This window comes from Coturnix japonica, chromosome 14, assembly GCF_054131305.1.
Source record: "Coturnix japonica strain WE chromosome 14, WE-NBRP24, whole genome shotgun sequence".
Classification (NCBI taxonomy): domain Eukaryota; kingdom Metazoa; phylum Chordata; class Aves; order Galliformes; family Phasianidae; genus Coturnix; species Coturnix japonica.
Genome location: NC_140676.1, coordinates 6,909,939 through 6,923,328, shown reverse-complemented (window position 1 = coordinate 6,923,328; position 13,390 = coordinate 6,909,939). Strand labels below are relative to the sequence as shown.

General features: G+C 50.4%; 1 protein-coding gene and 1 long non-coding RNA gene across 5 annotated transcripts in view; both read right to left on the bottom strand.

Annotated features, from left to right (window-relative positions):
• ABHD2 (abhydrolase domain containing 2, acylglycerol lipase) overlaps positions 1 to 3,449 on the bottom strand; it is a 37,858-nt gene extending 34,409 nt beyond the window's left edge. For 2 of the 4 annotated variants that reach the window (XM_085514953.1, XM_015873062.3), the window contains exon 1: positions 3,413 to 3,449. The gene's annotated coding sequence lies outside the window, so the exon portion shown is untranslated. Of the gene's footprint in view, positions 1 to 2,922; positions 3,039 to 3,231 lie in introns of all 4 variants that reach the window. The other 2 variants (XM_085514954.1, XM_085514952.1) reach the window with 2 other exon arrangements.
• A 1,033-nt stretch (positions 3,450 to 4,482) lies between these two features.
• Positions 4,483 to 6,265, bottom strand: LOC116653929 (uncharacterized). Its single transcript, XR_004308588.2, has 2 exons — positions 5,685 to 6,265; positions 4,483 to 5,025 (listed from the first exon to the last, which is right to left on the bottom strand). It is a non-coding gene; the product is annotated as an uncharacterized LOC116653929 (long non-coding RNA).
• Positions 6,266 to 13,390: the final 7,125 nt, after the last annotated feature.

Below are 13,390 nucleotides of genomic sequence, written 5' to 3'. Positions count from 1 at the left end.
GAAGCTACAAAGAAGGGCTTCAGCTCTTTGTAGAGCAGGAAAAATACTGGCTAACATCTTCCTGCAGTCTTACAGCATGAGCAAATGCCAACAACCTGCCTCAGAGCCTTGTGTCAGTGGGCAGCATTAAGGTGGAGGGAAGGTCAAGCTGCAGAGAACCTCAAAATCCCCACTCAGAGTGCAATGCTGTGGGTATCAAGCCACAGTTAACTCAGCTAATATGAACCGTGTTACAGATTGAAAAGCACCAGAAGAATCTGCTTTATTCCTTTCTCTGCATTTTGAAAGACAGCATCACACTGTCAAAGCCTCATTTGTCCTCAAGGCTTGATCCCTCCACCCCCATGCTGTCAGAGCTCAGAAGAGCAGCCTGAAATCCCAGCTGCCGCATGCACAGCAGGGAAGCATCATCCATTGAAGGAACAGGAATTGGACCAAACCTGAATTAAGTGGCCAGAAAACACCAATACCTGACTATTAACAGAAGCTGAGGCGCCGCTTCATTCTGAAGCCCCCAAAAACTTGCTTATTTTCACCCAGGTGAGCAGCTCTGCTCCACCACAGTACAGGAGATGCACAGAGTCATTCATGATGATGATGCCTATGGCAGAAGGAAAGCTGATGCTCAAAAAGTTTGATTCACATAATTGCATTGAAATCTGGATGCAGATCTGGAAGATGTAAATAAGTTTAGAAGCTAGGATAGAAGTAGGGCAAGTTGTGAACAGTGAAGCCCACACCAGCATCCAGTCACTCTTTATTGCTGTTCTTTTCTGCAGGGAGCCAGGATTACACTACATACTCAGCACTCAGTTTTAATACCAAATATCCCAATGATAAGTACAGCAGAAGTTTCACAAGGGTTTGGTTGTTAGCAGAGGAGCTCAGTCCATACTGACAGAGGAAGCTGTCATTACTACTTATCCTAGACAGACCGAGAATGAGCAACTCAAGTATTTCTCAGCAGTAAAGCAAGTTTCCAGTGCTAGGTGCTTCCTGGTGAACCTGGAGATGAAAAAAATGCTCTATGTTGCTAACTATGACACTTCTTCCACTGCTGTTACTGCAACAGAGCACAGGCACAAAGATGCTTCAAGCACTTGGGTTGTATAAAACTGCTTCATAAAGCATTTTGTTGCCCAATGTGCAAGGCTGCTACAGAGATTTATTTATTTATAATTATCAAGTCAATTGATACAGATAGAGAAAAGACAAGCCTCTGGGCAAACAAGGCTTCCTAGAGATGAAAGAGCCTATGAACACTGCCTGACTAGGTTAGCGTCATTGCCACCCACGTATTTTGGACAAGGGAGACTTTGTCTTCTCTGGAAGGACAGATTGCCCTTGCACACTGAAATGAACTGCTCGATACTGAAGTCAATCAGTTGAGTTTGATTGGTTTGTTCTTTAAACTGCTCATAAGCATAATCTTCAAGAACCAGCTAGGTTGAAGAAGTGCAAATATTTGTTCAGAAGTTCATATTCCATACATAGAAACAGCTGATCTACAGCACACATTACTAATAGCTGTTAGGAGCTGTACTCCAATACATCATGAAACAAGACCTTCCAGAGCAGCTCAATAAAAGTGGGTGACTCCTACAATGCAGCAGAACTTGAAGGATTTCAGCTTTAGCTGGGAAGTTCACAAAAGCAGTTGACGAGCACCAGGAGCCACCAGCCATTCCCAGCACCATCGGGAAAAGCTTGTTTGCCTTTCCCATGGTATCAGGCTACTAAACACCTGGCCAGTTCTAATACCCTAAGGACAACATCAGCCTAGATTTGTTGCAAACAAGTGCATCAGGAAGGTGAAGCATACCATTAAATGCTAAACTTCTAACTTATGATGCAATCGTAGGAAGGTAGAAGCGGTCTGAACTTTCAATAATGCCAGCTAAGCTATGAGTCTGCTTTGTACCTGCTAATTTTATCAAGCTTTCGTGCAGCTCTTGTACACTCAGCTAATACACACCACATGACAGCGCTTCTCTGGTGTTTGATGTGCTTGCCAAAGCCTGAACAAATACGATCTGCAGGCCCTACGTCAACTGAGGTTGATGTCTGCACCACTGAACTGGAACTAGAAGCACTAAAGACCCCAGTCTGCAGCATACCCCTACTATAGACTTTGCTAAATCCAGCTGTTTGTTAACGTCATCCAAGTTCTGGTGCTGCCAGAGCTGGCAGCATGAAGGATGAAGAGGAAGGAGGAGAAAGATGAGCAACAGCACAACAGCAGCACCCAAAATACATTCATTATCCAGTGAGGTTAAACTACAGAGGGGTAGAATCATTGCTGTAAAGCACTGTTTCCTACAGAACAGCGTATCCATAAGTAGAGCTGTAATTTGGAAGACTTGGATAAGCTCTCTATTAGCCTGCTGTGGAGAAATGATGATATTTGGTCACCTTGCCTTGTCTACACCACAGAACGGCACCCATTTCAGTGTGTTTCCACGTGACATTGAATAACGCAGCTTTATGAAATGCTAAAAACTTCACCTGCTGTGAAGCGAAAGACAAGTAGAACAAACCCATTTTTAGCCTCACTTCTTCAATAAAGAGTTATGCAAGATAAAAAGCGTTACACACAACCTGTGTGGTGCTCTGCAGGGCAGAAAGGGAAGAGATTTCACCCCTAAAAAGGGGCAGAACGTGGCACAGCCCTCCATCAGCCTCATCCCCTATGTAGGTTCTAAGGAACGCTGAGGACCTGCTGAAAAATGACTGTTCTTAAGAATGAGATGGGAACAGAAGGAGCCAAATATTACCTTATAGTTCCTTAAGATCCTTCCCGTTCCTGCTGCTGACTTTGGGACTAAAACAAACGATGGATGGGTGAGGAAAGGCTGAGTTCACTGCTACAAGGAGAGCGTAGATCACTTATCCAGGCTGTCCTCATAAGAACTGAACACTCACCTAAGAAGCTGAAGGAGCTGAAGCCAGAAGAGAGAACAACACCACCAACACGAGGTGAAGCACAGCACTGCCTACCTGGGCACAGGAAATAAACACTATGGGAGGAAATGATAGCCCTGAAAGTCAGATATGAAGAACGTTAATGGCTCGAGGCTGCGTTCGATGGACACCACATCAGCACTGATTACCACACGCCAACGCAAGCAGTGATAACCGCTGATAAACAGGGCACGGCAGCAGCCAGCTGATTAATAAGGCACATTATTACACTGATGATGTGGGAGCAAAACAGGAATCACTGCAACTTACCACCTGAAGGACCACGACAGCGCACCAACAATAAGAGGAAGCTGCTCGACGTCCCCCGAGGAGGGGAACTCAACTATAGAATGGAACCCATCCCCCACAGCCTCTCCGAACGGAAATAAAGCACCACAGGGACCCGGCCGCCTTCACACACCGACAGGAGCCCGCACCTGCCGCCTCTCACCTGCAGGCCCGGCCGCCACCGCCGCTCCCGCCCGTCTGTCTGCGGCCCGCTACCCGCGGCCCCTTAGCAACCTCCCTCGCCCTCCGATTGGCCGCACTCGCTCCACCCCGCTCGGTGATTGGTTAGGTGGGAAGGTTGAGGGCAGCGCTGCTCTCGTGTCATTGGGTGGTGGAGGCGCGGCGGGGTGGAGTTTTGCGATTTTATTGGCTCAACGGGCTGTTAGTGAGCGGTGATTGGCGTGTGAGGAGGGGTGGGGCGGGGCTGTCGGTGGCTGTGGGGAGTCGGAGCTGCGGGCGCCATTATGGAGCGGGGCGGGGCTGAGGGAGGGTCGGGTGTGGGGTTTGTCTCTATCCGCTTCCTGCTATTGGGGTACACCCCCACCACAGGGACTGAGGCTGCAGGAGCTGCCCTGACTGAGGTGTACAGCTGCCTGTCGGTATCACAAGGCTGGGCTCTCCTCAGGGAGCTAAATGTGGCCCATTTAGGACTTCTGAGGTGGTTACTACATCCTCACCAGGCCATGGTTGCACCTCAGTGCACAGATCTGGCCCCGAGCACAGAGAGAAAGCAATAAGAACCAAAGAAATGTCTGCAATGTGATGTTTACACACTTAGTGTCCTAAAAGAGCCGTGTGTTCTGCTTCCAGTAACATCAACAACCCAGCCGTGTTTTCATTCGCTTTATATAACCGGGTGGAAAAATCCCCCCATCTCAGTCATTTCATTACCTCTGTTTACCAGGAATTGGAGCTCCCTGCACCCAGAGAGCTCTCACTCACTCACACTCACATTTTCCAGAGCTGTGTATCTGGAGAGATGAGTAACTGCTGCACACTGAGTCACAGGAGGAAGGGAGAGGTGGGAGAGGCAGCCAGGGCACTGCTGGGTGACTGCCGTGCTGCCCTGCTCACCCCCCGGCTCCAGATGCGATCTGCACCTTGCACTTCAGCTCAGCTCCTCGTTGACAGCTATTAATTAACCTTATGGCAATGTCTTGGGTGTACGGTTAAACCTGATGATGACTTCAGCTGGGCTGAAGTCTCTTGGGACTGAATACGACTGAGTTATGCTTATGATTAAGCTGCGAGATAGGCTTTATTAGATAAACTTCCTGTATCAGCCTGTTACCCGAGTATGAGGCACATACCCGAGTATGTGAGGCATGTTTGAGTTTGATTACACTCAATTGCAGTCCAGCTGATTCCAGCTGTACCTTTATGCTCACTGTAGGACTGCAAGAAAACACAGTGAAGCAGCGCTGAGCCTCCAGGCAGAGCTTTTACTTTGAACCCCTGAGGCTGTTGGGCATTTCTCAGACCGGTTTGGCTATTAAAAGACTGCTTTCAGCACGCAAAGCAAAACAAAACAAGCTCTTATCTGCCCGCTTCATGCTGAGGAAGAGAAGTAAAACGTAAAGCAGCCTTTTATATCAGAGGTGCTCAGGCACCGTGAGGAGTGAGATCTGAGAACCAGGGGAGGAAAACGCTGAATAGGTGGCAGCAGAAATTCACGCATGGAGGTGATGCTGGGCCCAACTGCTGAGCTGTCTGGTTATTGCAAGAAGAAGAGATGCGGTGAAAAGCTGCTGATTCTCCAGATGGGGAAGGAGGAACCTAGGAGAAAATCAGGCTGTTTCAGCCACGCTTTCTAGTGTGGGAGCTGAGATGGATGGGAGGAAGCGAGCGTGTTAGTGAATGCAAACCCTGCTACGTGCTGTTTACAGCCTCCTTGCAGAGGAAGCTGCCCTCCCTCTGAGTGCGTGGGGAGCTGGTGTTGCTGCGACCAAAGCCATGTGATGATTAGCATGGCATGGCACGGCATGCTGCTGTGGGAGCAGTGCTGTGTGCAGGAGAAGGAGCTGTGCCACTCACAGCACACAGCTCATGCTTGGGAAAAGCCATCCAAGCAGTTGCTTAAAGCATCCTGGAAATATGGGCTGCCGGGAAGAGCCAGCTCCATTTCCAGCCTGCCTGCATCATAGGGAGTGATTTGGCAGGTCCAGGCCAGCAGGTCTTTGTCTGATGTTCGTGCACCAAAGTAGGGTGGGGATGGCCAGCAGCACCATGATGCTTAAGGTACAGGAGAATCCCTTTCTGATTAGTACTGCAAAGGAGGCCCAATATATTACTTTCCCAGTTAACACTGCGCACTTACCCTCTATACAATGAGGGCAAGAAAAGGTTGACTGTAATTTTGCCTTTAAAAACCCAGCAGCTGGGGAGGTACCAGGCAGAGAGAACTTGGTGCAGTGCTGGGCCAGGCTGGCACTCACCTGTGCAGTGACCTTCACATCCCTCTCTTTTGGCTGCTGCCACCACAAGGATTTCAGACTTCTCTACTTCATTTCACTGGCCCGGCTTTTCTCCTGCTCAGCCAACTCACGATGCCCCGATGAACTTAAAGACACGCAGGAAGTTTGAACCTCTCAGGAAACCTTTTTGCTGGAGGAAACTTTGGAGTGTTGATCTCTGCCAATGCAACAGCAGCAAAGAGGGAATGCGTCTCTTATGACAGGGTTCGATTGCCAGCTGAAAGGAAGTGAAGTGCCTGTCAGGGACACGTGAGCAGAGAAAAGCTTTATAGATGGAAACAAAGGCAATGATTTTTCCTCTCTGCCTTCCCTGCCATTCCAATGAGGTGCTGCCTTGCCGGCTGCAGCACTCTGCTGTTTGAGAGCCCGTTGGATCTGGATGCACGGTGCTCTTTGGACTCTTACGTGTTCTCTGAAAATGGTATCTAAAAGCGTAATGAGCACTTTGCAGATCTCTAAATAGACCAGCCTTCTGTCCTGGGGAGCTGACAACGTAAAGAGTCAAATGCCAGGGATGGGGGAACGGCTGCATCATACAAACCATCCGTGGAGGTGGCACGTGGCCCACCTGCTCAGTATTTTTCCATCACATTCTCATTCAGTTGCTCATTGCCAACTTCCAGCTCTGTCGCTCTCTTCAGAAGTTTCAGCTCTGGGTTTATTTAGCACGCTATTTATTTCCTAATTATAGAACTCACTGACTAACTTCAGCCTCACCGGGTTACAGCTGTGCACCCCTTCATCCCATTATAAACCAGAGCTTCCTGATCTCTCCTTGAATGTCTTCTACCCCATTGCAAGAGACATTCTGACTTGTTCTGTTGCCTTTTCTTTTTCCTGCCAAACCAAGAGGGCTCTGCTTGCTGGCACAGGGACCTTCACTAATTGTTTCAGAGCAGATTGGCTGTTGCATTCCCAAATTCTTTAGGCCAAAAGAGAAATACCACCCAACTGAGCTTTTAGCCAGGCTGCGCTCAGCTGGTTCTGTCCACAGATTCCTGACTACCAGCTCACTCCTCTTACCCCCATGTCCAGTCACAGACCTGTTCCCAACAGCAGCCACTTCTTGTTTGCTCAGAGCCATTTCTCCCTCTTTGTCCCAAATTATGGTAAATAAAGACACAGCTGCAGGTGCCAAGAGGTGTTTTGGTGTTGTGGGGAGGGGGAGTGCAAGCAGCAGGTATCTGGCAGGCAGTGAGCAAGGAGGAGAGCTGTCAGTAGAAAGCAAGATGGAACAAATGAACATAGCAAAGCCAAAGAGATGTATGAGCTTCTCCTGGAGTACTTCCAAGATGTCATACTGAATAAAGGAAACTGTTTGTCTTCCATTTAATTCCAAGTGGTCTGTCTGACATTTGCCGTTATACTGTGTTCTTGAGGTTGGAGTATGGAAAAGCTATGATTATCCAGCCTCAGAAAGACAGCGAGGGAGGCTGCTAAAGCCACACTTCTTCAGGGACTGCTTGTGAAATAGTGTGGAAAAGTTGCCATAGAAGTAGTGGTGAATGAGAAAAATAAGCTGGGGACTGCAATGCTGCAAACAGAAAAACGCAGTGAAGTGAACAGTAGGTTTATTAGTTCCCTGTAAAAATCTGATTGCTTTTCCTGCTTTGGGAAAGGGGAAGAGCCGCTTCCTAGTGTTTATGGAAATAAAGTGAGCAGAGGTGGAACCGCTGCCTCGTGCCAAAATAGTGCACACTGGGATAGGCTGGGAGGTGGGAAGGCAAACTGGGATGAGGGTGGAAATTGGCTTGTTTATGGAGTGGGGAGGTGAGTGGTCTCTGACGGGGTGTGAAGATGGAGGCCTTGGGGGGTTAAGAAGTGGGGGAATCTGAGGAGTGGGGGCATGAAGGAATCCCTATATGCCAGTCCCAGCCAAGCGGGGAACTTGTGTTGTTACATCCAGAGCTGGGGTGACCATCCTAGTCCATGAATTTTTGCTCTTTGCATGACTTCTGAGCTGCACAGTAATCACACCGTGGTGGCACTGCACGGGGCTGGGTGTGCACTGACAGGAATGGACCGTGGTGGAATGGTTGTGGTGGTGGTGGAAGTCCTCCTTCCAAACCAGCACAGAGCTGTGGCCCTAGTGGAGGCTAGAGGGTGCTGTGCAGCAGGGAATGGGCGTCCTCCTCCCTCCCCACCAGCAACCCTTCAAAGACAGGTAAAAGGGTGCAGGAAATGCTGTCTTTGCGGTGAGATAGAGAACAAGGTGCTGGCTGTGGTTACTAACACCCCTAAGGCTCTTTCACACTAAAATATCAGCCTTGTCTAGCTCACGTTAGCCCCCAGAAGATGACACACAGAATGGCTGGCTTTCCTCTGGACGGGGCTTTGTGGTTTCAGGGCTGTGGGATACAGCGTGGGGAAGGATGTGGCCTGCAGACAGCTGCTGTTTGCATTTTGAGGTCTGATGAATGCTGGTCTCATTTGTGCATTGCACAGATGGAGCAGAGCAAGAGGTGTCCCAGGGTTAGGCTGGGACATGGGAAGAAATGAGGAAGAATGTGGGAGAACTGAAATGATACATGAAAAAGGAAAAGGGAGGGGACAGAGATAGTGGTGGGGAAGGGGAGTGAGACAATAGGGGACAAATCAGAAGATGAAGCTGAGGGTAGGGAGGAAAGAATATAAAATAGATGCACACCGGTGCCAGGCTGATCCCAGAGCCCTGCAAGGAGCAGAGTGGGTGGGAGGCAGGGGGGGCATGATGGCAGACAGGGCCGTGTTTGTGCAGCAGCTGGCAGGCAGCTGCAAGACTAGGCAAAGCCACGGCATGCTCCCAAACACGCTGCTCTCCGCGTCGCTGGCTGCTCCTGCAAAGCATGCCAGCTAACCACAGGCAGCCCCAGTGAACGTGCCTCCTGCGTGGGGCTGCACGTGCTGTGCAAAACGCAGCCCTGCCACCTCCCTGCTGCGGCTGTGAGGCCTCCATCCTTCCTTATGACTCTATCTGTCTGTCTGTCTGTCTGCCTGCAGCATGCGAGGCAATGCACAGACACGGCTGGAAGAGGAGGAAGAGATTTCCTTACATTTCTAGGGCTTGCAGAAGATAACTTCCCAAAAAGCAGAGGACACAGATATGATAAATGAAGAGGCAGAGTGCAAAGGAACCCCATTTCACAGCAGCCCTGAAGGGATTGCACCTACCTCAGGGCCGTGGTTTATCTGCTGGGTCCCATTGCCAGATGGGGACTCAGCCCTGGCACTGAGCCTATGTAAGTCCTCTAGCAGCCCCTGGGATGCATGGGGTTTGCAGCCAGGAATCTGTGCTGTGGGGCAGGGTGGCAAGGCAGCAGCAAGGAACTGTAAAATGGATATGCCAAGAGGGGATTTGTTGGCAGAATGCAAACTGATTCTTTCAATATCCAGGAAATTGCTGAAATGTTTCTCTCTGGATCTTGTAACATCCTGGTCACCGTGACACAGAAAATAAGAGAGCTGTTGCAGTGGGAGCGGGCTTCCTGTTTTTATGTCTTCTTTTTCCAGTAGTTTCCCATCTCCTCTGTCCTTCCAGCTCAGCTGAGATCTGGGCAGCTCTGATGCCTGCAGAGGTGGTGGCATGGGCACAGCTGCAGCAGATGTGCAGGTGCTGGAGCGTTGCTGGTGTGACAGCTGCTGCTGCGGGTGATGCTGCTCCCAGAGCCCTGGGCAAGGTCAGCAGCACAGTGGACGTTCCCATAGAGGAGGAGGAGGAGGACTGGGGTGTGACTAGCAGAGTGGATGGCTTAAACATGTGTTAGTGTAAACCTCAGGGTGGGGAAACAGGAATGCCTTCCTGTTTGGGAGGCTTTATGAGGGTCTGGTGCAAAGCAGAGCACTAAGAAGTGTTCTGCCATGCGTTTGCTGCTAAAAACTCTATGGAGGTTCCCCAGTCGTGTTGTGCCTTAGGTGTGTGTATCATCCCTGTTGGGTTTGGGCACCTGGAGCAAGCAATAGCTCTTCCTGGCTCTGACACGTGGGTTTCACTGGGGACACATGTCTGGCCTGGAGTTTGTTTTCATTTCCTTATGAGGAGAGGAGGAGCTGTGTCAGGGGAGGAGCAGGCAGCAGAGCCGGCTCTCCTGGGCGTGTTGCTTGGTGCCAACCACGCTCCTGCTGTGGTTTCCGCTGTGGCTCTACACGATGCAGCCCACAGGGCTGGAGGCACCTGGGAAGGAGCTTCAACCCTACCAGGATCTGTTTGGGTTGGGAGAGCAGCTCCTACCGCATGGTGGGCTCTTCGCATTATGGGGGGACCCTATGGCTCTTGGTGGCCTCCAAAGAGCTGCTGTGGGCTGCAGGGCCTGTATTGGAGGTACAACCCCAAGGAAACAGAGATGGGGCTCTGTGTTCTGCCATAGATGTGGCTGCTGGAATGCACCTCAAAAGGCACCAAACGTGCCGCTCTTCAGGATGAAACACATCCCAGTCACCTCACCTGGCTATGGGGGGATCAGAGCGAGGGGGAGCATGGGTAGGGGGCAAGGCAGGGCTCAGCCTTCTAATTACCCTCTGAGATACAGAGATCAAAGGCAGTTTGGCAAATGAAGGAGGCCCAGGGCTCGGCAGAGCCTCTCCTGCACGGATGGGTGGGTGGGACAGAAGGGGGAGCGTGTCTTAATAAGCAAACCACCCTCAACCAGCCGGTAGGACAGGTTCTGGGCTCCCCGCAGCTCTTGGCCCAGCACCCAAAGTTCATTATTGCTGGTACATATTCATAAAGCATTAGTGCTGTGGGGCCCCAGGTGTTTGATCAGATCAGGAGCTCGTTCTGGCCCTACTGTCCTGCAGGGGAAGCGTGTGCTGAGAACACGTGCATCACATGGATGGCTTGAGCAAGGAGCCGTCCTGATAGTAGGAGAGCTGTCCCTTGCCATAAAACCTCACTTATCAGAGGAGCCTCAGTGATAATGTTATCAAGTGTGCAATTTAGTGGGGATTTTTTCTTCTGTTTGTTTTTTGTCAAGGGGGGAACTTGCCAAGAGCTTCTTGAAAAAAGAACAAGAGATGTGGCTTATCTGCCTGTGGCATCTGCTCACAGTGGGGCATGCCAGGGTCACTCACACTGATCGATGAGCTGTTTCGGTCATGCACTGAGACACAGTGCCAGTTCTTGCTGTGGGATGGGGGCTGAATGTGGGGTCTGCTTTGTCCTTCCCATCCTGGGAAGCACTATGGTGTATTGCCACCAGCAGCAGCCAGGCTGATCCAAGGAGTTGATCCCAAAGTGTGTTGGGATGAGCTTTGAGAGCACATCTGTAAGAGGCTGAGCCCACATCCCTGCCTATCAGACCAAAAGAAGAGAGTCCTGTCCTCTCCTCAAGCCCCACCAGCCTTGGTTTCCCATCTGTAGCATGAAGAGAAAGCAACACCTTTTCTGTTAGAGAAACAGGATGCATAAAACCTTAAAGACTGCACAGCACTTGAATTCACGGAAGAGGTTATATAAAGGTGCTTAAATTAAGCACCTTACACAGACACGGCGGCTCTAATCTGGATCTAATCTTGTTTATCGAGGTTAGAGCAAAGGACTTGAAGCTGAACTGGTGGGGATCTCATCTGAGCCCTGACACCATCAGCAGCGGGAGCTGAGCAAACTGGGGAAGCGTGCTGCCCTTTGCTGCCTTCCTTTTAATTCACACCCCAAGGGAACTCATAAAGAGCTTTCCATGCCCTAAGGATATTCACTGTCTAGGTTCCTTCAGACAGCCCTGAATTTCCTGCTACCTAAGCATTAGCATCCCTGCAAGTTTAATGTTTAAAGAAACCATTGCCCTTTTCATGGAAAGGGCAGAGGATTTGGAAACCTTTGGGGTTTTGTGTTTTTTTTTTCTCTTTCCCCTGTAGAAAATAAACAGAAGAGCTGAGCCAGATGCGAGGATTGGCCTGGCCACAGATGTCTCCTGCAGCCATCGGAAACCATGAGCTGGCAGCGGGCGGACGGTGACGTGGGGCAGATTGGGCTGAGGGAGGCTCGGGATGCTGGCACTGAGCACTGGGTTATCCAGTTAGGGGGATTAGGGGCGGGCTGGGGCTTAAGTGTCTGAGATGGTGCTGTGAGTGGCTTTTCCCTCCTGCTCAGAGGAGCAGACATGTGTCAGGACAGAGGCTTTGTTCCACGGGGCAACAAACCTTCCCAGCACTTTGTATGGAGCTGCTGGAGGAATGGGATGGGTTCAACACTGCGGAGGCTGCAGTGGGTCAGTAACCCTCCTGGGTGTAACTTTGCTCTGATTGCCAGATAAATCAGAGCCTCTGAACTTCTTTACAGGATAGCTGAAATAATAGCTGAAACTGCAGCAATAATCGCTGCAAACACATGGGCTGTGAGATGAAACCCATGGGCCTTTATGGCTGGCAGCCTCTGGCACAGATTTTGTTCTTGAGCAATTGGAAGGCTGGGGGTTGCTTACCTCGGTCAAGGGGAACATCTCTATATGAGACTGGAAACAAAGAGGATTGTGCCTCAGAAACATGCAGCCCCATCACTATGTCCTTCCTTATCACCCCACCTCTTTGGTCCAGGATAGGGCTATCTGTGTGACTCACAAAGGGTTACAACACTGCTGGGCTTAGAAAATCATCCCAAAGGAGAAACCAAACCCAGTGGTAAATCCTGCTATAACAAGGCCTAAATAGTCCCTGCAGAAAGGAGTGAAATTATGCCTGACCTCTGACCTGCCAAACTCTTTCAAGTAGAGCCATCCCTTGCGAAAACTTGGCTGCTCGAAGCCGGGTGTGGTGCGGGGCTCTCTTCATGCATCACCACTTCCATGTGCTCCTCAGGTTACTGCTCTCCCTTTGTGTGCTTCTTTCCTCTTCCAGCTGGGATCCCCCAGCCCAGGGTCCTCCCAGCCCTGCAGCTCAGTGGTCACCATCCCTCTGCAGGTTCACGTTTGTAGATCCCGGTGCAGCCAGGACAAGGATCCTACAGGGAACAGGGCTCCTCCAGCCCTCCCCATCTCTGTTTTTAATATCCTTTCCCATGCATGTTAGTAGGGACATCAGCATTCATGCCCCAGGAGACAGAAGGAAAACATTCTCTTGCTGTTTTTAGAGAGGCTGCTGATTCCTCTGTAGCTCCCTCCAGGTCCCACATCCTCTCTTAGACACGTCCAGGCAGTTGCCCCTCGAGCAGCAAAACAAACACCCTTGTCCTACTTGCTTGTGTACAGCCCTGGGAATCTTGCCCTGCGCTCTGCTCCTCCTGACCTTGTTTTCCACTCAACACAACAGCAGCAATTACCCTGAGGTTCAGGGGTTGTTTGAAAGCAAGTGCTGCATCCCATCTTCTTCCTCCTTTCCAGCTACTGCTTCTCACCGTGATGGAGCTCAGTGCTGGCTGGACTCTCCATCACTAAGGGATGGAAATCTGTGTGGGCACTGTATGCGTGTGCTCCCCACATTCCTCACACCCCACTGCTCCAGGGATACGTACAGGAGTTTGTTAGCAGGACGTGGGCACCTGGCTGTGCCCGAGTGGCTGGGTGCTGGAGCGGGGATGGAAAATGAGATGGGTTAAAGTGCAGAGCAACATGGCCGGGTTATTGAGGTGCCAGAGCCAAGGAGAGGTGCAATTCTAGGGAAGAGTCAACACTGAGCAGCATGGAACTATCTGCAATTGATCAGTTAATTCTAAAACGGGGCATTTTGCAAGAGGAGATAAGATCAGCTTTGTGTTCAGT